At 44.2% G+C, this 23,160-nt stretch overlaps 1 protein-coding gene across 9 annotated transcripts in view; it reads left to right on the forward strand.

Annotated features, from left to right (window-relative positions):
• MSRA (methionine sulfoxide reductase A) overlaps positions 1 to 23,160 on the forward strand; it is a 324,741-nt gene that overhangs the window by 183,666 nt on the left and 117,915 nt on the right. The gene's annotated exons all lie outside the window — the stretch shown is intronic.

Below are 23,160 nucleotides of genomic sequence, written 5' to 3' on the forward strand. Positions count from 1 at the left end.
CTCACCGCCTCCTGTACAGTGACCATATTGGCCACTGTGCAGGAGGAGGTGACCTGTGACATCTCCTGTGTGATCTATAGATAGGTGATATTTGCCATTGTAATTCTATCTACAGTAGATAACACAGGATCCACTATTCACAATATTTGATGTCACAGCTCACCTCCTCCTTCTCCTGTATAATGAACTAGCAATGAGCCCGTTCTACGCCCGGATGGCGGGCATTTTTATTGGTATATGGTCTCCCATCCTGGTATGTGCTGCACCCCTCATCCCTATCCTGGTATGTATGGTACCCTCACCCCCCCAATCCTGCTATGCATGGTCCCCTCACCCCCCCAATCCTGGTATGCATGATCCTCTCACCCCCCTATCCTGGTATGCATGGCCCTCTCATCCCCCAATCCTGGTATGCATGGCCCCCTCACCCCCAATCCTGGTATGCATGGCCCCCTCACCCCCAATCCTGGTATGCATGGCCCCCTCACCCCCCTATCCTGGTATGCATGGCCCCCTCACCCCCCTATCCTGGTATGCATGGTCCCCTCACCCCCCTATCCTGGTATGCATGGTCCTCTCACCCCTAATCCTGGTATGCATGGCCCCCTCACCCACCTATCCTGGTATGCATGGTCCCCTCACCCCCCCAATCCTGGTATGCATGGTCCCCTCACCCCCCCAATCCTGGTATGCATGGCCCCCTCACCCCCCTATCCTGGTATGCATGGCCCCCTCACCCCCCTATCCTGGTATGCATGGCCCCCTCACCCCCAATCCTGGTATGCATGGCCCCCTCACCCCCCTATCCTGGTATGCATGGCCCCCTCACCCCCCTATCCTGGTATGCATGGTCCCCTCACCCCCCTATCCTGGTATGCATGGTCCTCTCACCCCTAATCCTGGTATGCATGGCCCCCTCACCCCCCTATCCTGGTATGCATGGCCCCCTCACCCCCCTATCCTGGTATGCATGGTCCCCTCACCCCCCTATCCTGGTATGCATGGTCCCCTCACCCCCTGTCCTGGTATGCATGGTCCTATCACCCCCCCATCCTGGTATGCATGGTCCCCTCACCCATCTATCCTGGTATGCATGGTTCTCTCACCCCCCTATCCTGGTATGCATGGTCCTCTCACCCCCTATCCTGGTATGCATGGTGCCCTCACCCCCCCAATCCTGGTATGCATGGTCCTCACACACCCCCTATCCTGGTATGCATGGTCCTCTCACCCCCCCATCCTGGTATGCATGGTCCCCTCACCCCCCTATCCTGGTATGCATGGTTCTCTCACCCCCCTATCCTGGTATGCATGGTCCTCTCACCCCCTATCCTGGTATGCATGGTGCCCTCACCCCCCCAATCCTGGTATGCATGGTCCTCACACACCCCCAATCCTGGTATGCATGGTCCCCTCACCCTGGTATGCATGGTCCTCTCACCCCCCCCCCAATCCTGGTATGCATAGTCCCCTCACCCCCACTATCCTGGTATGCATAGTCCTCTCACCCCCCTATCCTGGTATGCATGGTCCTCTCACCCCCCTATCCTGGTATGCATGGTCCTCTCACCCCCTATCCTGGTATGCATGGTGCCCTCACCCCCCCAATCCTGGTATGCATGGTCCTCACACACCCCCAATCCTGGTATGCATGGTCCCCTCACCCTGGTATGCATGGTCCTCTCACCCCCCCAATCCTGGTATGCATAGTCCCCTCACCCCCACTATCCTGGTATGCATAGTCCTCTCACCCCCCTATCCTGGTATGCATGGTCCCTCACCCCCCTATCCTGGTATGCATGGTCCCTCACCCCCCTATCCTGGTATGCATGGTCCCCTCACCCCCCTATCCTGGTATGCATGGTCCCCTCACCCCCCTTTCGTGGTGTGCATGGCCCTCTCACCCTACTTTCCTGGTATACATGGTCCCCACACCCCCCAATCCTGATATGAATGGTCCCCCTCACCCCTATTAAACTGCACACATTAAAAAAAAAACATTTATACTCCCGTTTCTTCCCTGTGTCCAGCGCTGTCCTGTTCTGTGCGTGTTGTGGTGCCGGACTCGGCGCCTGCGCAGTCCTTGCTTTCCGCCACCATGTTCTTGAAGACACACTGCAGTGTGTATTCAACAGAATGGCGGCGGTTAGCGCGGACTGCGCAGGCACCGATTCCGGCGCTACAACACGCCCACTCCAGACACCTGAAGACGCAAGACCCCGCCGGCAACAGCAACACCGGGTTCGGTAAGGTGTTGCAGAGATGGCGGTATGCGTTCAGTGCTTACGCATACCACCATCTCCTGGGGGGATGCGTCACTCTGGGCGATGCGTCACTCTGGGTCCATACTGCGCAGGCACGCCGCGCTTGCGCAGTCTATAAAGGCTTCAGACAGAGTGACGCTCCCCCGGTTATATTATAGATATCACCTCTATATAGAGTAGATAATACAGAATCCACCATACACAATAGGTTATATCACAGCTCACCTCCTCCTACTCTACAATGACTGATAACAACAACTCTATATACAAAAATCATATATAGAAAAGCACAACACAAAAACCAACATACTAAAAGTAAAAAACTTTATTGAGATGACAATAAAACTTGATCTACAAACATGAAAAAACAAGGAAATTACAATGGTAAACCAAATAAGTGGAACCACGATTAACAGTCAGGCAAGGAAAAACCACAGGCCAAATACGTAATCATAGACAGAAGTCTGCTCAAAAAGTGCAAGTGCAGTGTGCTAAAAGCTATACCTGTGTAGATAATGTAACATAGTAGCATAGTTTTGAAGGCTGAAGGAAGACCTTATGTCCATCTAGTTCAGCCTATTTTTAGTGCAGCTGTTCTGCATTGTTGATCCTGGGGAAGGCAAAAAACCCACAGAGTAGAAGCCAATTTTCTCCATAAGGAAAAAAATTCCTTCCCCTAAGCTGGGTCAACCATCTACCTATAATATTATGTTATTCGTAACCTTCTATACTGTTACTCACAAGAAAAGCATCCATTCCTTTCTTACATTCAGTGAGTTGGCCATCACCACTTCCTCAGGAAGAGAATTCCAGAGCCCACTGCTCTTACCGTGAAGAACCCTCTTCTATGCTGGTGCAGAAATTGTCTTTCCTCCAAACGAAGAGAATGCCCCCTTGTTCTTGTCACAGTCCTTGGTACAAACAGTTCATTGGAGAGATCTCTGTATTGCCCTCTGATATACTTGTACATATATATTAAGTCTCCCCTAAGTCTTCTCTTTTCTAGAGTAAATAGACCTAATTTTGATAACCTTTCTGGGTATTGTAGTGAACCAACTCCATTTATCATTTTAGTAGCTCGCCTTTGAACCCTTTCAAGTTCAGTAATGTCTTTCTTGAGCACCGGCATCCAAAATTGCACACAATCCTCCAAGTGTGGTCTGACGAGTGATTTGTACAGAGGGAGAATTATGTTTTCATCTCGTGTCCCCAGACCTCTTCTAATGCATCCCATGACCCTATTTGCTTTGGTGGCAGCTGCCTGACACTGGGCACTCCAATTTAGCTTCTTATTGACTAAGATGCCTAAGTCTTTTTCCATGTCTGATTTCCCCAGCAGTTTCCCATTTAGTAAATAATTGTAGCATCTGTTTCTCCTTCCCATGTGCAGAACCTTACACTTATCTGTGTTAATCCTCATTTGCCATTTTTCAGCCCAATTCCCCAAATTACTCAAATCTGTCTGTAGTTGCAAACTGTCCTCCTTTGTGTTAACTACCTTACATAGTTTTGTATCATCTGCAAATACTGATATTTTACTGTGTAAGCCATCCACTAGATCATTAATAAATATATTAAATAGTAGGGGGCCCAATACAGACCCCTGTGGTCCCCCACTAGTAACCCTGGCCCAATCTGAGGATGCCCCATTAATAACCACTCTTTGTTTTCTATCACTAAGCCAGCTACCTAACCATCTACACACATTTTCCCCCAGCCCAAGCTTTCTCCTCTTACTTACCAATCTTTTATGTGGGACAGTGTCAGATGCTTTAGAGAAGTCGAGATAAATGACATCCAATGATTCTCCTTGGTCCATTTGAGGGCTTACATCCTCATAGAAGCTGATCAGGTTAGTCTGACCGGAGCGATCCTTCATAAATCCATGTTGATATGGAGTTAAACATTTATTAACATTGAGATATTCCATAATGGTATCCCTTAGAAACCGTTCAAAAATTTTACCCACAACAGATGTTAAGCTTACCGGCCTATAGTTTCCAGGTTCCCTTTTACACCCCTTTTTGAATATTGGTACCACATTTGCTTGCCGCCAATCAAAAGGAACAGACCCTGTTTCTATAAATATAAGGAATAGAGGCCTGTCTATCACATTACTTAACTCCCTTAATACCCGAGGGTGAATGCCATCAGGGCCTGGTGATTTGTCAATTTTCATCTTACTAAGGCGGTTCTGCACTTCTTCCTGGGTTAGGCAGGTAATACTTAATGGGGAGTTTACATTATCACTCGGCATTTCCCCTGGCAAATCCTTTTCCTGTGTGAACACTGTTGAGAAAAAAGTATTTAAAACATTTGCTTTTCTCACATCGCTCTCTATGATTTCACCCTCATTGTTCTTTAAAGGACTGACACCATCAATTTTAATCTTTTTACTGTTTATATAATTAAAGAATAGTTTGGGGTTTGTTTTACTTTCCTTAGCAATGAGTCTCTCAGTTTCCACTTTTGCTAAATGTATTTGTTTTATTACACATTTTATTTTTTTCTCTATAACTTTTTAATGCTTCTTCATTGCCTTCTTGTTTTAGCTTCATTGCCTTGTTCTTGTTATTGCCCTTTTTACATCCTTATTTAGCCACATTGGTGTTCTCCTGTTCCTAGTCCTTTTATTTCTATACGGTATGGCTAGCTCGCAGTGGGTGTGTAAAACTGATTTAAATATTTCCCATTTATTTTCTGTGCTCCTATTTTTGAGGACATTGTCCCAATCAGTTCAGGGAAGGTCCTCTCTAAGCTGATCAAACTTTGCTTTCCTGAAATTCAGCGTTTTCGTAACCCCCTTCCAGGGCACCTTACTGAAGGACGAGTGGAGTTGTATTATATTGTGGTCACTGTTCCCTTGGTGCCCATCGACTCGGACTTCTGTTATTCTATCTGGCCTGTGGCTTACAATTAAGTCCAGAAGGGCTGTCCCTCTAGTTGGGCCCTGCACAAGTGGTGACAGATAATTATCCTTGGTCACTGACAGACATTGGTTTCTTTTCTGAGATCCGCAGGTTTCAGTTTCCCAGTCTATGTCGGGGTAGTTGAAGTCCCCATAATAATCACCTCGTTGGGATTTGCTGCTTTGTCTCTTTGTCTCAATAATACATTTTCAGTGGCTTCTGTTATATTTAGTGGCTTATAACAAACCCCTATGAGGATTTTATTACTTTTCCCTCCTTGTATCTCCACCCATAGAGACTCCACCTTTTCATTTCCCTCTTGTAAATCTTCTCTTAGTGTGGGCTTTAAAGTGGACTTTATATATAGACAGACTCCACCCCCTTTCCTTTTTTTATGATCCCTCCTAAGCAAATCATATCCTTGCAAGTTAGCAGCCCAGTCATAGCTGTCGTCTAACCATGTCTCAGTTATTCCTACTAGGTCGTATTTTTCCTCATACATTACCAATTCCAGATCTTCAATCTTATTGGTCAGGCTTCTTGCGTTGGTCAGCATGCAGGAAAGAAACTTTGCTTCCTTTTCCTTAGCTTCCTTCTGATTACCCTGTCTTCGGTAATCTTTACCACATCTAGTATCCTTGATTAGTTTGTCCTTCTGCTGCATGTTCTTGTCTGCTGTTTTTCCTCCCATCCCCTCTTCTTCTAGTTTAAAGTTGAAATATAGTTGAGAAAAAAATGTTCCCAAAGGTGAATCTACACTAGGAGCACAGAGAGAATTTTTGTAAGCTATATTCCCAATTCTTATTTTTAGTTTGCACACATTACCTCTTTGGGTATCTTCATTGCAAGTGCTTAGTGCTCTGTGCGCATGCGCAGCTGCGCCCCGTTACTTACATTGCTGTCTGTGTCATATCTTGGCTCTTGGGTTGCTCGCGTCCTTGTTCCGTTTACGTGAAAAGCATGAGCATGTCTGAGTCACGTGGTCTCGTTCATCCGACGACGCCCTCGGTGATGCCGACTTCCGGGGATTGCCGATTGCGCATGCGCCATTATGAAGCTACATTTTTTCCACATCTGCGTGAATTGGTCACTTATGCATATATAAGACTCATAGTTATCATTGATGCCATACCCCCAGAAGAAGGCGCTATGCCGAAACGCGCGTTGGGGTGGGTAGAGCCATGGTTCTTCAGGTAAATTCCTCAGGCATACATGTATTACTCTTTATTGGTGTTTTGCGCTGCAACTTTTCTTTTCTCAATTGTGGCACTTTAGCCTCTGGGGATTCTCTCTGTGCTCCTAGTGTAGATTCACCTTTGGGAACAATTTTTTCTCATCTACATTCTCTACACAGGTATTCCTTTTAGCACAATGCACTTGCACTTTTTGAGCAGACTTCTGTCTACGATTACGTATTTCACCTGTGGTTTTTCCTTGCCTGTCTGTTAACCGTGATTCCACTTATTTGGTTTACCACTGTCATTTCCTTGTTTTTTCATATGTTTGTGTACCATGTTTTATTGTCATCTCAATAAAGTTTTTTACTTTTAGTATGTTGGTTGTTAAATTGTGCTTTTCTATATATGATTTTCATTATCTTTGCATTAAACCTTTTCTATACATCCTTGCACCTTCGTATGCTATTTAGCATGATTATCTGTGGGTGCTGACTTGGTATTTTGTTTTTTGTCACCTCTATATACAGTAGATAACACAGGATCCACCATTCACAATAGGTGATATCACAGCTCATCTCCTCCTCCTTCTGTGCAATGACTAATAACACCTCTATATACAGTAGATAACACAGGATCCACCATTCACAATATGTGGATGTCACAGATCACCTCCTCCTGTACAATGACAGATCACACCTCTATATACAGTAGATGACACAGGATCCACCATTCACAGTAGGTGATGTCACAGCTCACCTCCTCCTGTACAATCCATTATTCACAATAGGTGATGTCACAGCTCACTTTCTCTGTACAGTGCCAGAGAACACTTCCATGTACAATAGATAACACCATATTCTATGTTCACAATAGATGTCACAGCTCATCTCCTCCTCACATAAACAATGATAGATAACACTTCTACACACACATAATACAGGAACCACCATTGATTGGTGATGTCACAGTTCAACTCCTCTCCTTCCCTGCCCATTGACCACTGCACATATTACAAACACTGTCCCGCAGAGCATGCCCACAGCACTGTCCCGCAGAGCATGCCCACAGCACTGTCCCGCAGAGCATGCCCACAGCACTGTCCCGCAGAGCATGCCCACAGCACTGTTCCGCAGAGCATGCCCACAGCACTGTCCCGCAGAGCATGGCCCGCAGCACTGTCCCGCAGAGCATGGCCACAACACTGTCCCGCAGAGCATGGCCACAACACTATCCCGCAGAGTATGTCCACAACACTGTCCCGCAGAGCATGGCCACAACACTGTCCCGCAGGGCATGGCCACAGCACTGTCCCGCAGAGCATGGCCACAACACTGTCCCGCAGAGCATGGCCGCAGCACTGTCCCGCAGAGCATGGCCGCAGCACTGTCCCGCAGAGCATGGCCGCAGCACTGTCCCGCAGAGCATGGCCGCAGCACTGTCCCGCAGAGCATGGCCCGCAACACTGTCCCGCAGAGCATGGCCCGCAACACTGTCCCGCAGAGCATGGCCCGCAACACTGTCCCGCAGAGCATGGCCCGCAACACTGTCCCGCAGAGCATGGCCCGCAACACTGTCCCGCAGAGCATGGCCCGCAACACTGTCCCGCAGAGCATGGCCCGCAACACTGTCCCGCAGAGCATGGCCCGCAACACTGTCCCGCAGAGCATGGCCACAATTCTTGTATCTGATTTTTGTTATTAAAAAAAATAATTTAAAAATTATTTACAAAATGTAAGTGATACCTTGGCTGGATTATGGTAGTTATACATGTACATCGCCAGGCAAAGTAGAAAATTGTAAAGGGAAAATATAGTTAAGATGCTATTTATATAGAATGGTTAATGTCTTAATAACAAATATTACACAATGAAAACTCTAATAATAAGAGAAATCTGGGTTAGGGGGTAATGTATAATAAAACATCTGGATTAGGGGTAATGTCACGCAAGATGGCATCAAATTTTTAACTTTTTTTTTTGTTATTTTTTATCATGTAGCTGTTTTCATGGGTTTCCTCCAGGATTGATGGGTTAATGATCTGGGTAGATTTTGATCAAATCATTTATAAGCCTAAATTATCCAAGTTTCCTAGCGGATAATTAAAGGGAACCTGTTACTTTCGGTTTCCATAGTAACCAGGCGTCGAAAGAGCCGCTAGAATGAGGTGTTCTCTCTTTAATGAGAACGGTTCCTGATGTAACTGTTACTGTCAAGATAATGGATCCATGTTGTGCCTTTGACATTTCTTGTTCCATTTCCATTGTTTCGGATGGGTTGAAGAAATGTCATTATTAATGCTATATCTAGGCGCCACGAAAAGTCTCTTCGATTTTTATTTTTCACATATAGTTGCCTACCTTTCCATAAAAAAAACACAAAATAACTGTCTTGCTGCCCATCAATGGTCTCGCATAGACTACAACTTGCACCTGTAATAATGGATAGGTGATGTTACAGCTCAACTCCTCTCCTCTCCTTCCCTGCCCATTGACCCACTGCACAGATTACAAAGCATGCCCACAACACTGTCCCGCAGAGCATGCCCACAACACTGTCCCACAGAGCATGCCCACATTACTGTCCCGCAGAGCATGCCCACAACACTGTCCCGCAGAGCATGCCCACAACACTGTCCCGCAGAGCATGCCCACAACACTGTCCCGCAGAGCATGCCCACAACACTGTCCCGCAGAGCATGCCCACAACACTGTCCCGCAGAGCATGCCCACATCACTGTCCCGCAGAGCATGCCCACAACACTGTCCCGCAGAGCATGCCCACATCACTGTCCCGCAGAGCATGCCCACATCACTGTCCCGCAGAGCATGCCCACATCACTGTCCCGCAGAGCATGGCCACAACACTGTCCCGCAGAGCCTGTCCACAACACTGTCCCGCAGAGCCTGTCCACAACACTGTCCCGCAGAGCCTGCCCACAACACTGTCCCGCAGAGCATGCCCACAACACTGTCCCGCAGAGCCTGTCCACAACACTGTCCCGCAGAGCCTGTCCACAACACTGTCCCGCAGAGCCTGCCCACAACACTGTCCCGCAGAGCCTGCCCACAACACTGTCCTGCAGAGCATGCCCACAACACTGTCCTGCAGAGCATGCCCACAACACTGTCCCGCAGAGCATGCCCACAACACTGTCCTGCAGAGCATGCCCACAACACTGTCACGCAGAGCATGCCCACAATTCCCTTATTTGATTTTTGTTATTAAAAAAAATATAAGTGATACCTTGGCTGTAAGCAGCGGTTCTGGATAATGGTAGTTATACATGTACATCGCCAGATAAAGTAGAAAATTCTAAAGGGAAAATAAAGTTAAGATGCTATTTATATAGAATGGTTAATGTCTTAAAAACAAATATTATAAAATGAAAACTCTAATAATTACACAATGAAAATTCTAATAATAAGAAAGCATGGCATTAAATAAAAGCGTCGGACATATGGTAAGGTAACCACAGCTTACATTTATAAGATAGAGGAGGACACTGTTGCACAGTTAGGTAACCACACCTTACATTTAAAAGATAGAAGAGGACACTGTTGCACAGTTGGGTAACCACTCTTTACATTTATAAGATAGAGGAGGACACTGTTGCACAGTTGGGTAACCACACCTTACATTTCTAAGATAAAGGAGGACACTGTTGCACAGTTGGGTAACCACACCTTACATGTATAAGATAGAGGAGGACACTGTTGCACAGTTGGGTAACCACACCTTACATGTATAAGATAGAGGAGGACACTGTTGCACAGTTAGGTAACCACACCTTACATTTATAAGATAAAGGAGGACACTGTTACTTTATTTTCTCTCGTACCTAACAGTGTATTTAGCAATTTATTTATAATAATGTCTTTTCGATTATTAAGTATCTATATTTCCTGGAAAAACCCTTTCAATATACCAACATGGTACATGGTTGTTAAGGGTCCTGAAGTCCACTAAGAGGATCATTGAGCAGGTTGACAATTCCACCTGAGCTTTAAAGAATGATTTCTTGGTTTAGGAAATCCATTTAGTTAATATAGGTAGACTCAAGTATGGGAGTTCTGTCAATCAGCCGAAGTTGAGCGTGACTACGAAGAGTCATTATAGGAGGACACAGCCATCCAGCATTACTTGGGCAGCTTACGATGCAACGTTACATTTTTCCCTTTTTGAGACACACACTTCTTTCTGAATTGAATACATGGATTACGCAGCTTACAGTTGAAGGTGGCAGATGAGGTGCAGTAGGGTTTCGAAAAATCCATTCTTTAAAAAAAAAAAAAATTAACTTTGTTTTTCTTGGCTTATATTTGGGTAATTTAGTTTATTCCCTGGGATTTAGGAGAAGACTAGATTTGGTCGCTCTTGAGTTGTTTGGTGTTTTCCAGTTATGTCTTAAGTTCTTCTAGTTCAATTTCCCTACAGTAATTGGCATCATGAGAAATTCTAGAGAAAGAAAAGTACTCCAGAACTCATTGTAGAATGTCCATCAATCGGTTAGAGGTGTGTCTCGCACCTGCTTCATCAGAGGATTGGACATTCACACTATTGTCCCATCCCCTAATAATGCCGTGAATACGGTGAAACATGTTGGGGATAGTAAATTCACTACTGTTGATACCGTGGTTCATTTTATTGATCCTTAATAAAAGCTAAGCTTTATAACCTGTTAGTGAGGGCTTAAAGACAGTTGTTCTCTGCTCAGAGAGTTTTTGCAGACAGTCTCTTTTGGCTCAGATAGTTTTTACAGACAGTCACTCTTGGTTAATTTTGTCTTGACAACAGTTATGCTTAGCTCAGAGTCTTTGAAGACCATCTTCCTTAATTCAGCGAGTCTTTGAATACAGTCTTATTTGGCTCGGAATGTCTTGGAAGTCAGTCAGTTTTGGCTAAGAGAGTCTTTTAAGACCAGCACTCTCAGCTAAAAGAGTCTTAGGAGACAGTCACTTTCTTCTCAGAGAGTGTTTGAAGAAAGTCACTTTTGGTTAAGAGCGTTTTTGAAGACAATCACTATTGGTTCAGAGGATCTTTGAAGACTGTCCCTTTCGGCTAAGAGAATCTTAGAAGACTACCTCTTCTCTGACAGTGGTTGTTTGTCTTGACAAAAGTTATTTTCTGTTTAGAATCTTTGAAGACAGGTGTTCAAAAACATTCTTGGCCAGAAATGCTGTCTACAAAGACATTGAGCAGAGAATAACTGTCTTCAAGACTCTTTGAACCAAAAGTGACTGTCTTCAAACACTCTCTGGGAAGAAAGCGATGGTCTTCTAAGACTTTCTCAAGCAAAAGCGATTGTCTTCAAAGATCCTCTGAGCTGAGAATTATAGTCTTCAAAAACTCTCTCCGCCAGAAGTGACTGTCACTGTGATTTGTGAGAATCTTTGAAGGCAGTCACACTCGACTTGGAAGGTCTTTGAAGAGAGTCATTCTCAGATCAGAGGGTCTTTGAATAGTCATTCTCGGCTCAGAGGGTCTTTCAAGAGAGTCATTCTTATCTCAGAGGGTCTTTGAAGAGAGTAATTCTTGGCTAAGAGGGTCTTTGAAGAGTCGTTCTCCTTTTCCAAAGTTTTTTGAAGACATCCACTCTCTGCTTAGAGGCTCTTTCAGGACAGTAACTCTGCTCAAAAAGTCTTTGAAGCTACATAGTTACATGGTTACATAGGTTGGAAAAAGACCTAGGGCCATAAAGGTCAGCCTTTAAGTCTCATAGCTCGAATGTGTCCGATTTACTTAGTGGTTGGCCAACCCTAATTTTTGCCTAGTAAAAATTCATGTAGTACGTCCACTAAGCATGTCAAAGAGTACTTGATGCCGGGGACTCTCCATAGATGTCAAGATCGTTTGCGTCCCGCCTCTTAAGATTAATTGATTTTACTGCACTTGTGATGACCCAACTTAAGCAACCACCAAGACCCACGTATTCTAGATACCAGTTGGGGGTCTGCTCTCCAAAACCCCTCTACATGAGGGTTAGCAGGCCACAAGGTACTTTGGTGGAGTACCTCTTCCGATGCGATGGCCACCATATTGCATTTCGTCTGAATACATCAAAAATGAGAATTAATCACTTGGTGGATTTAGGGAATGATGCAGAAAATTCCCTTTAACAGAACATGTGTTAAGCGCTGCGTTAAAAATTCTGGCTGTAAATAATTGTGTTTTATGTCGGTTGAAAGCAAACTAGGCAATATGTCTCCGTCACAGCGAACCCTCTAAACCATGTCTCCAATCCTCCAGAGACTGACGCTGTATAAATTGCCGTGTCTGCGGGTGGAATATTCAGCAGCTGTACTTTTTATTACCATCTCGTTCAAATATTCATAACCATTGTTTTATACTTATGCTGTTGATTGAAGGACCGAGCTTTGCAGCTTCTTTGATGAGCTGCTTATTATCAGTAATAGCTTTGACCCTTTTTCCGACTGGCAGGGAACAAACCGGTCTTCAAAGCAAAGGGTAGATGCCCTTTGAATGTGTAATGTACTCATTGGTACTATAAAAATGCTGCCCGTACATGACAAGCACAGAGCCGGCATCCGCGCGGAATACGTCTAGAAAACCAGATTCATCCTTGAAAGGGAATATGTCATCAGAAAATGACCTCATGTTTAAATCAGTTTGTGTTAAAATTAAAAGTATTTTTTTTTAATGTTGTCAATGTATGTGTTTTTTCAAATTACATTGTGTTTTAAAATAAAATAAAAAATGGAAAATTTTGCAATTTTCACACTAAGGCTATTCAGACTCAAACTTTTTGTTGTTTTGAGAAATCCACATTTATATTAGGAGCAATACACTGAATCAGACCCTATCTGTCACAGATTTAATGCGACAGACATGAGCCAGGAGACTGCTAAGTCTGATTTCTCTTACTCCTGCACTGATTAGAAGCACTTCACCTTCATTATTAAACAGTGCAGGTTTCTTTTAGCAGTGCAGAGGTTAATCTGCTCTGTTGAGAGCTCCTGGAAGCTTTCCTGCATTAAGGCTTTCAGCTGTTCACCGTTTGCCTCCTTCATGTCCTGTATAATCTGGGCCCTGGCTAGCGCTCATTGTCAGAGGGCTTATGCTGCATGGTTGGAGATGATGGTGTGTGGTTGTTGTTTGAGAAGGCGTTTGGTGGATTTATCTGAGACTGCTGCAAGGTTTTGGGTGTGTGCTTATCCCTTTCTTTTCCTACCTTGTTTTTTTCCTATCCTCCACTCCCGATGTATACCTATGTTGTTTGTGTGAGTATATTTGTATGATTAGTATTTTCCTTTATCCCTTTTTGTATTACCTTGTTAGTCTGGTTGGTGTATTACGGCACACTACTACTCCCCTCTTTCCTGGGTGAGGGAAGTGTACCGACTGAGGGTGGATTCAGGAGCTAAGGCAATGTACGTGGCCCCAGCGTCTTCACCATCAGAAGTAATATGGGGAATAGGGAAAGCTAGGGCGCCCCTAGTATTAGGAACAGGGAAGGAGCCCCTGGTTCCGGGATACCCCACAACAGAGTCGTGACATTGTCACTGGCCGAAACCGCTTTTTGATCCATTATGGATCCCATCACTGCTTTGACAGGGCAACTCAGCCTAGAGGTGGCAGATCTGTGCACTGTCTTTTTGCAGCACCCTAACACATCAGGTTTGGGGACCATGACTTCCAGGTAACCCCTAGTAAAGCCCAAGATTGTTTTGCCTGATACGTTCTCTGGGGGGCGTGACAAGTTAGTTGCTTTCAGGGAGGCCTTTCTCTTTTTGATAACCAGCATGGCAAAACTGACAGCTGTAGGCTGCAACCCTCAGCTGTCAGCTTTATCTTGGCTGATTAGCAAAAATATAGGAGTCCCCATGCTTTTTTTTTTTTTTTAAATAATTTTTAAAAAAAGCACGGGGTCCCCACTTTTTTTGACAACCAGCCAAGCTATAGCAGACAGTTGGGGGCTGGTATTCTCATGCTGGTAAGGGGCCATGGATATTGGCTCCTCCACCAGCCTAAAATTAGCAGCCCACAGCCACCCCAGAAAAGGTACATCTATTAGATGCGTCAATGATGGAGCTTTGCCCAGCTCTTCCCACTTGCCCTGTAGATGTAGCAAGTTGGGTTCATATTTGTGGGGTTGATGTTACCTTTGTATTTTCAAATGACTTCAAGCTCAGCAGTTGCTAATGGAGAGGCATCTATAAGATACCTATCAATTACTTACCCTGTAGTCATGTTGGTCAGTAAAAAACACCCTGAATAAAGTCCTTTATTTGAAATGAAAATACACACCGTTTTACAAAATAACAAACAAAGATATACTCACCATTCCATTGAAGCCCTGGTCTCCTGTAAAAAAAACCAAACAAACAATAGATCAAAAGATCTTTTGTGCACAAAAGATCTTTGTCTGTGTAGCAACTCCTAGAGTGGACCCTCTGGGTCGTAATAATAAAATTCCCCTGAGTGAGCTGACCTAGTGAGACCGACCCCTATACAGGGAGGGTCAGGGGCAGGGGAGGGAAAAGGCACTTAGAGTAGTACGGAGGAATCATAGAATTGTAGAGTTGGAAGGGACCTCCTGGGCCATCTGGTCCAACCCCCTGCTCAAGGCAGGATTCGCTAAATCATCCCAGTCAGATGTCTGTCCAGCCTCTGTTTGAAGACTTCCATTGAAGGAGAACTCACCACTTCTTGTGGCAGATTGTTCCACTCATTGATCACTCTAACTGTCAAAAAGTTTTTTTCTAATATCTAATCTGTGTCTCCTCCCATTCAGTTTCATCCCATTGCTTCTAGTCTGTCCTTGTGCAAATGAGAATAAAGTTGATCCTTCTACAATGTGACAGCCCTTTAGATATTTGTAGACAGCTGTTAAGTCTCCTCTCAGTCTTCTCTTTTGCAAAGTAAACAATCCCAAAATCCTGCAACCTTTCCTCATAAGACAGGGTTTCCAGACCGGTCACCATTCTGGTTGCCCTTTTCTGAACTTGCTCCAGTTTGTTGATGTCTTTTTTAAAATGTGGTGCCCAAAACTGGACACAATATTCCAGATGAGGTCTGACCAAAGAGGAGTAGAGGGAAATAATGACTTCACGTGATCTAGACTGTATGCTTCTTTTAATACATCCTAGAATTGCATTTGCCTTTTTTGCTGCTGCATCACACTGTTGACTCATATTCAGTCTGTGATATATTAGTATACCCAAGTCTTTTTCACATGTGCTGTTGCTTAGGCCTATTCCTCCCATTCTGTATATGCTATTTTCATTTTTATTGCCCAGATGTAGTACTTTGCATTTTTCCCTGTTAAAAACCATTCTGTTAGTTGCTGCCCACTTCTCCAGTTTATTTATATCTTTTTGAATCCTCTCTCTCTCTTCTCTAGTATTAGCTATCCCTCCTAGCTTTGTGTCATCAGCAAATTTAATCAGTTTACCCTCAATTCCTTCATCTAAATCGTTGATAAAGATGTTGAACAATACAGGGCCCAGGACAGAGCCCTGTGTTACCCCACTTGAGACATTCTTCCAACTGGATGTGCAGCCATTTACGACCACTCTTTGGGTCCGATCACTAAGCCAGTTATGAATCCACCTAACAGTTGCCTTGTCCATTCCATACTTAGTCATTTTTTCAATAAGGATTGTATGAGATACTTTGTCAAATGCTTTGCTGAAGTCAAGATATACTATATCTACAGCATTTCCTTGATCCACCCAATCAGTGATTCCGTCATAGAAGGAAATTAAGTTAGTCTGACATGACTTATTAGTTACAAACCCATGCTGACTCTGTTTAATCACTTCATTCTTATCCAGGTACTGACATACATGTTGTTTAATAATTTGTTCAAAGATCTTTCCTGGTATAGAAGTCAGACTCACCGGCCTATAGTTGCCTGGGTCCACCTTCTTCCCCTTTTTGAAGATAGGAAAAACATTTGCTCTTCTCCAGTCTTCTGGGACTTCTCCTGTTCTCCAAGAATTTTCAAAGATTATGGAGAGGGGTTCAAAAATTTCTTCTGCTATCTCCTTCAGTACTCTGGGGTGTAATTCATCTGGACCTGGAGACTTGAATTCATTTAGGTTAGCTAAGTGTTTCCTCACTATCTTTCTGTTTATAGATATCCTGGATTCTTCTATTCCCTTAATAGGACAGTGAAGAACAGTTGATGTTACATTTCCTTTCTGAGAGAAAACAGATGCAAAATAGGAATTTAAAAGTTCGGCCTTCTCAACATCCTGTCTTACCATTTCATCATTTTCATCCTGTAAAAATCCTATAGCATCTTTGACTTTTCTTTTACTTTTGACATATCCCCAAAATCCTTTATTATTGCTTTTGACGTCTCTTGCAAGCCTCAATTCATTGTCAGCTTTAGATAATCTGATTTGTGCCCTGCAGGTTCTGCAGACAGCATTATATTCTTCTTTAGATATGCCTCCCTCTTTCCATTTTATAAACATTTTTTTCTTCCTTTTTAGCATGTGCTTAAGTTCTGTGTTCATCCATCCTGGCTTCCTTAAATGCTTCCTATTCTTCCCTCTTTTCGGAATTGTTAACAATTGTGCTTTGAGTATTTCATTTTTCAAGATTTCCCATCCTTCCTGGACATTTTTGTCTTTAAGGATATCCAGCCAGGAGACAGAGAGCACTGGAAGAAGCATAGAGTCAGGGCGTAGAGCAGGTAGAGATGCAGGGTGAGAAGAACAGGATCCAAAGACCAGAGGATGATGAGACTGAACGAAACCCATGGAACTCCAGGGACTATGGTGAGGACTTGTCCTGAAAATGCGGCACAGGCAGAGCAAATTAGCCTAAGCTACAGACAGGGGTACCAGATACACAGGGGACCTGAGTTAACACCAGCACTAGGGTTGGCACTAGAGCAATAATCAGGCGCTTCCTCTAGGAGGAAGCAGCCTGATAATACCCGGTACCCGACCCCGCTGATAGGAAGGCAACACTTCCGCGTCAGGATCTTGCAGCTGCATAAAGTGCCGGGGAAGCTTGCCGCCCGTGACCTAAGGGTGCGCAGGGAGCACGCGCAGACAGGGAGAATCCCGAGGACCTAGGAGCACGGGGCGTGCAGTGAGTATAGTGGGACCGGACGGCCACAACAGTAACAGTGTGGGCCAGCAAAGCAATCGTCTTGTTCATGATTGTTCGTTCATTAGTTGCTCATTCATCAACTCAATTCTATATATTCTGCCCACCTTAAAGACCCCATATACTTTAGAGATAACTGTTGGCTGAATAATGGTTGAGGCGACTGCTATCTCGTCCATCTCTCCTACACACAAGAGCTCTCTGTCTACTGAGCGTTCCAGTGTCCTCCATGAGAGACACTGCCAGACATCTCCAGCGGTTGCTTATTTTTTTTTGAGAACAAAAGGATCCGCAGTCCGAAATCAAACGCGCTAGATCTTTATCTTCCCTTTCTGTCATCTGTCGAGAGACCCTCATAACACATTAGACTGTTGGTAAAGCCTGTCAATATTGACATGATCTTTCTACTTTATTTTTTCGTGTATTGGGGCCTTAAGTTTCTTACATCATCTTTCGGTCTTTGGTCTTTTGTATGTTGACTCTGGTCCTTTGTCCATATATTGAGTCATTGCTTTCAGTTTTGAAAGTTGCTGTTAGGTCTGGGTCTGATCACTGGGACCTCAACTCAACCTTAAGAATGGGGCTTTGGAATGCCTTGTCGGAATGGAGCGATGGGTATTTCTGAGAGTTCAATAAACAATGATCAGAGAGGTGTTCACTACTCTTTCCCCATGTGTGAAGCCCCATTCTTGGGATTGATGTGGGTCTTAGGAGTCGTACCTCTATAGATCCCGATAATGGAGCTTTGTACTTGGTTATCTCCAATAATCCCTAAGACAATGAATACATGGCCACTACTCCATTCAGATGTGTGAATTTCCTATCACCATTCTCCTGGTTGCTTAGGTTCTAGTGGTGGGACTCCTGCTGATCTTTATTATGGAGTATTGTACTTGGCTATCTCCAATAGACTAAAACAGCAATCACTGGAGAAGGACATCATGGTTGGAAAAATAGAAGGTATAAGGCGAACAGGAAAACCAGCAACCTGATGGCTTGATACAACCAAGATAATGGCGGAGAAGACACTGATTGGCCCTGGTTGCTCAAGATCGATCATCCCACAAGATTGTTCATCCATCCAGTTGCCATGGCTTGAGATGGAGCCAAAGACCGTTAAAAAATAAATCTTCAAAAGTCCAATAGACAATGAATACACGGCCACGACTCCATTCAGATGTGTGAATTTCCTAGTCCATTCTCAAGATTGATGAGAGTTCTAGAGGTGAGACCCTTTCCGATCCCGACAGTGTAGCGTTGTACTTGGCTGTCAACGATAATCTCAGACAATGAATGCATGGCCACCTTTCCAATCAGATGTGTCAATTTTTTCACCATTTCTCAGCCCCATTCTCTGGATTGATGAGGGTCCTAGTGGCCAGACCCCTTCTGATCCCAATTGTGTAGGTTTGTACTTGGCTCTCCCTGATAATTCCATAGACAATGAATGCATGGCCACCTTTCCAATCAGATGTGTCACTTTTTTCACCATTTCTCAGTCCCGTTCTCTGGATTAATGAGTCCTAGTGGTCGGACCTTTACCAATCCCAATAATGGTGCTTTGTACTTCTCTATCTCCGATAATCCTATAGACAATGAATGCATGGTCACCTTTCCAATCAAATGTGTCAATTTCGTCACCATTTCCTAGCCCCATTCTCTGGATTGATGATGGTTTTAGTGGTCGAACCCATCTCGATCCCAATATTGGAGCTTTGTACTTGGCTGTGTCCGAGAATTCCATACACAGTGATTTCGTAGCCACTACTCCAATCAGAAGGGTGAACTTCCAAGCCCCAATATCCTAGTGGAGGGATCCTAGTGGTCACAATGAATTCTTACCCACTGCTCCATCCCGAGTCCATTTTTGGTATCGTTGTGGGTCCTACCCCTTCCGATCCTGCAAATATCACCCTTTGCAGACCGGTTTTGCGCCATGTACACACATATTTTATGCTTGCTCATATTCTATATTTCCTGCATGCTTCAGAATTCGCCGGAGCAGCTGCTCCATGTATCTCTTGCTGCAGGGGGATGTTGATGACTTGATGGGAGTTACCTCTCAGTACGTCTAATTTTCAGCCCATTTTTTTCCTCGTGCCTGGCGCTCGTCTAATAAGAGGGCTGGAATAATGGTTCTGTGAACGCTCCGCATATGGCAAGTGCAGCTGTTCCAAGTTCAATGATAAGATGCTTGCTGGTACTTAAGCGCCGCGCGTGGTCTACTTATCGCTTCCGTAAGTACATGATAATAATATGCCATTCATTGAAAAGTTGAACGCCGTTTTGCCGAGCTCCAGCCTGGTTTTAATTGTCCAGGTTTTATCTCTATCTCTAGCAGGAAGCCATTTTTTTTTTTTTTACATTTTTTTTTTTTTATTCCTGAACCTCCGGCCTAACCATTTTATCTTCAGCTTGGAAGGAGCCAGATGCGGAATCAATAGAGCCGTCTGTCCATCTCACCCGATATTAAGCCCAAAATTGTTTAGTAAAATGGAAGCCTTCAGCGTAACGTTGATGAATGTGATTACACTCGGCATTAATTCACAGCCGCACATTGTGTCATTACAGGCCAAGACGCCCGCTCCTGGTGCAAACAATGGGGCAAAGACGTCTTAATTGTAGAGAAGGGAACTTATTTTTAGGATGTCGAGGAGGGATGAGGCCATTGAAGCATTTTGCCGAGACCTTTTTGCAGGATGTCATTAGGAACAGATTGTGTTTAATGCAGGGACCCGTCAGTGAAGACAAGAGGCAGGAGCCGAGGCATAAGGCGCTAAGTGCCTCCACCATGCTTCTTGTTCCTGTGTGTAATGGCAAAAAAAAAATAGGAGAAAAAGTTTTCCTCTACTGAATATGATCAGCCATATCCATAGAAAACACACAGGATTACACTCCTCTGATCTTGCTGGACTTGATATTTTATTAAATGTTTCTGATTGTCGGACTTGCATAGAAATAAATAAGAATTTGTTTAACGGGCAGAAAGTCTCCCGAAAATGTGGATTAGAGCTCTAAGAAGTCTACAAACGAGAGAGATCGGGGCGTCGACTCGGGATTCTAGATGGTTCCGATTTTTCGTTTGCACAAGAAACAGCAACTGAAGAAAGTCCAGGTAAACGGAGGGGGAATGGAGGGGATGCCGCTGACTGAGGCAGTCTACAAGCTGATCTTATGTGGGCATTGTAGATGTCTCTGTTATGGGGAAACTGGCTGTTACTGTTATGGGTCACTGTTCACTTTATGGGGATACTGTTGTGGGGGCATTGTGGCTGTCACTGTTATAGGAGTACTGTTGCGGGGGCACTGTGCCTGTCTCTGTGGTGGGAGCATTGTGGCTGTCACTATTATGGGGGCTCTGTCATGGTGACTTTTACGTGGACATTGTGGCTGTCCTTGTTATGGGGGTACTGTGGCTGTCACTGTTATAGGGCATTGTGGCTGTCACTGTTTTGGGGCACTGTGGCTGTTAGTGTTATGGGGCATTGTGGCTGTCACCGTTATGGGGCAATGTGACTGTCACTTTTATGGGGCAATGTGGCTTTCACTTATGGGGCACTGTAGATTTTCACTGTTGGAATCAGTGGGGTCACTGATGGGGTCAGGGTGGTTTTCATTGTTATTGGGCACTCTGACTGTGTCTGCTAGAGAGGCACTTTGGCTGTCACTTTTATGGGGCACTGTGACTGTCAGTGTAATGGGGCACTGTTGATGTCACGGTTATGGGTGGCATTGTGGCTGTCATTCTTAAGGGGCACTTTGGTTTTCACTATTATGGATCCAATGTGGTGGTTGCTGTTATGGGGGTAACTGAGGGTAATTGTTATAGAGAGGAGACTGGGAGTCACTGTTATGAGGACACCATCTCTCCCTGTTATACATGCAAAGTGGTAGCCATTATTAATGCATCCTCCGTCATTCTTCTACGACTTCCTTATCCGATAACATATTTAAAAACCAGCTGAAAACTTTTGGCTTTTGAAGTATCAAAGCAATCACCTCCTAACGATCAACTATAGACAAATCCTGAATCTTCCCCACAAGAGCTACTCAGCAGCAGAGACTTCCATATTGAATATCTCGGTCACGTTCCTCGCGACAATTGAAGGCCAAAAACAATTGAGGATAAAATCGGTAAAATTCCAGGCTGATTGTAGCTCCGGCAGAAGCAGAAGGTCCTCGGCATTAAATTCACTTCATGATTCCTATAGAATATTGATCGTTATCTCCTCTTGTTGATCCTGAGTTCGGGAAGATTGCTCAGCTGGCCACCAGCACACCGTTCATACTACTGCTCTACATAAGAGGAAGTCGCAGTATTCTGTATTCATCCTTACCGCGAGAATAGTTTTATCGACATAATCGGGTTTATGATTAGTTGTAAAATCTACCGTTGTGGAACTTTATGATGAATATTTTTGCCGTGACCATGGGAAGGTATGTAGCTATCTGGAACCTACAAGATGGGGCTGTCGAGTGCAGCTGATAGCTCAAAGCACTAGCCATAATTTCAGTCTTGGCAGAGATTGACATGGCCCAGGTTCTACTCTCCTTGTTCCTTATGATAGAGAAAGGCCATAAGATCATCTAGTTGGTTATATTTTTTTTTTTTTGCTGAATCTTGAAAAACTGGAACCCTACATACAGCCCCCAAACTCATCAATTCTGTTAACATACCTACATAATTGTTGGACCTTTGAGTTGTCCTTTCTCGTTAGCCCTCATAGCAACTGCAGAGGATTCCATTGTGAAATACACAATATTTCAGAGGATTTTCCAACCTGAGGACCTAAACTAGACTTTACAAAGCTTTTCTTGGATTAAAAATGTCCCATTTTTTGCACTCTGTAGTAATTTAGAGACTTTTTGATTCTTTATGCTGCCCCCAACACTTTTTAAAAATGATGGTTTCGAAGGAGGATCGCTTAGTGAGGCCAACCAACGGCCTTGCAGATCTGCTATAATTTACGTCAGAAGATTTCACTTTCTGGTCTGCACTTTGCCCAAAGATGCATCTTACTCCAGTAGGCTTTATATCTGCATACAATGTGCTTCTTGATGTTTGACTCCTTGGGTTTCTAGAGAATGTGTTGCACCATGAGTAAAGATATTGCTTTTCCCAAAAACTTTTAACGTGTAAGATATGAGAACACCAACACCATAATAATTGGACAATTTTAGAATTTCTTCTTCCTTTTTAGTGGGTCTAAGGGATAAAGTTTTGCTTTGAATGAGTTCTCCAAGAATGTGATCAAATGGCCCCCGTCACATAATTCTCGCAGCAACCCTTCCTAGTCACGTGTCAGGCTGCAGTCTGAGGAAACACAACTCCCTAAACCTGTGTCTCGACTGAGCGAGGAGCTGTATGGTAAGCACACATACCAGTGAACTGCCGGAGAAATGTGTGACAGAAGGAATAAATCTTCTCTTTGGCTAATTGATTGAGCATGGAGGCCCTATGATGATGAAAAAATCCTTGTACTCAGTAAGCTAATGAAAATATTTATTTTTCCCCTTTCATAACCCTTTTCTTCATTCAGCTTATATGTGCTTGTGATACAACCCCTTTGTCAGTTGAGACACCGGTCTCGGCACCAGTTTCTTCATACTACAGCCCATCATGGCACATGACTAGGACAGGCTGCCATTTGAATTATGTGACAGGGGTAATTTTGTTACATTCTTGGAGAACCCTTTTAAGGAGACCACCAAGCTGTCATATGG

The sequence above is a fragment of the Dendrobates tinctorius genome, unplaced genomic scaffold, assembly GCF_039654945.1.
Source record: "Dendrobates tinctorius isolate UK_male_01 unplaced genomic scaffold, ASM3965494v1 ptg000093l, whole genome shotgun sequence".
Taxonomy (NCBI): Eukaryota; Metazoa; Chordata; class Amphibia; order Anura; family Dendrobatidae; genus Dendrobates; species Dendrobates tinctorius.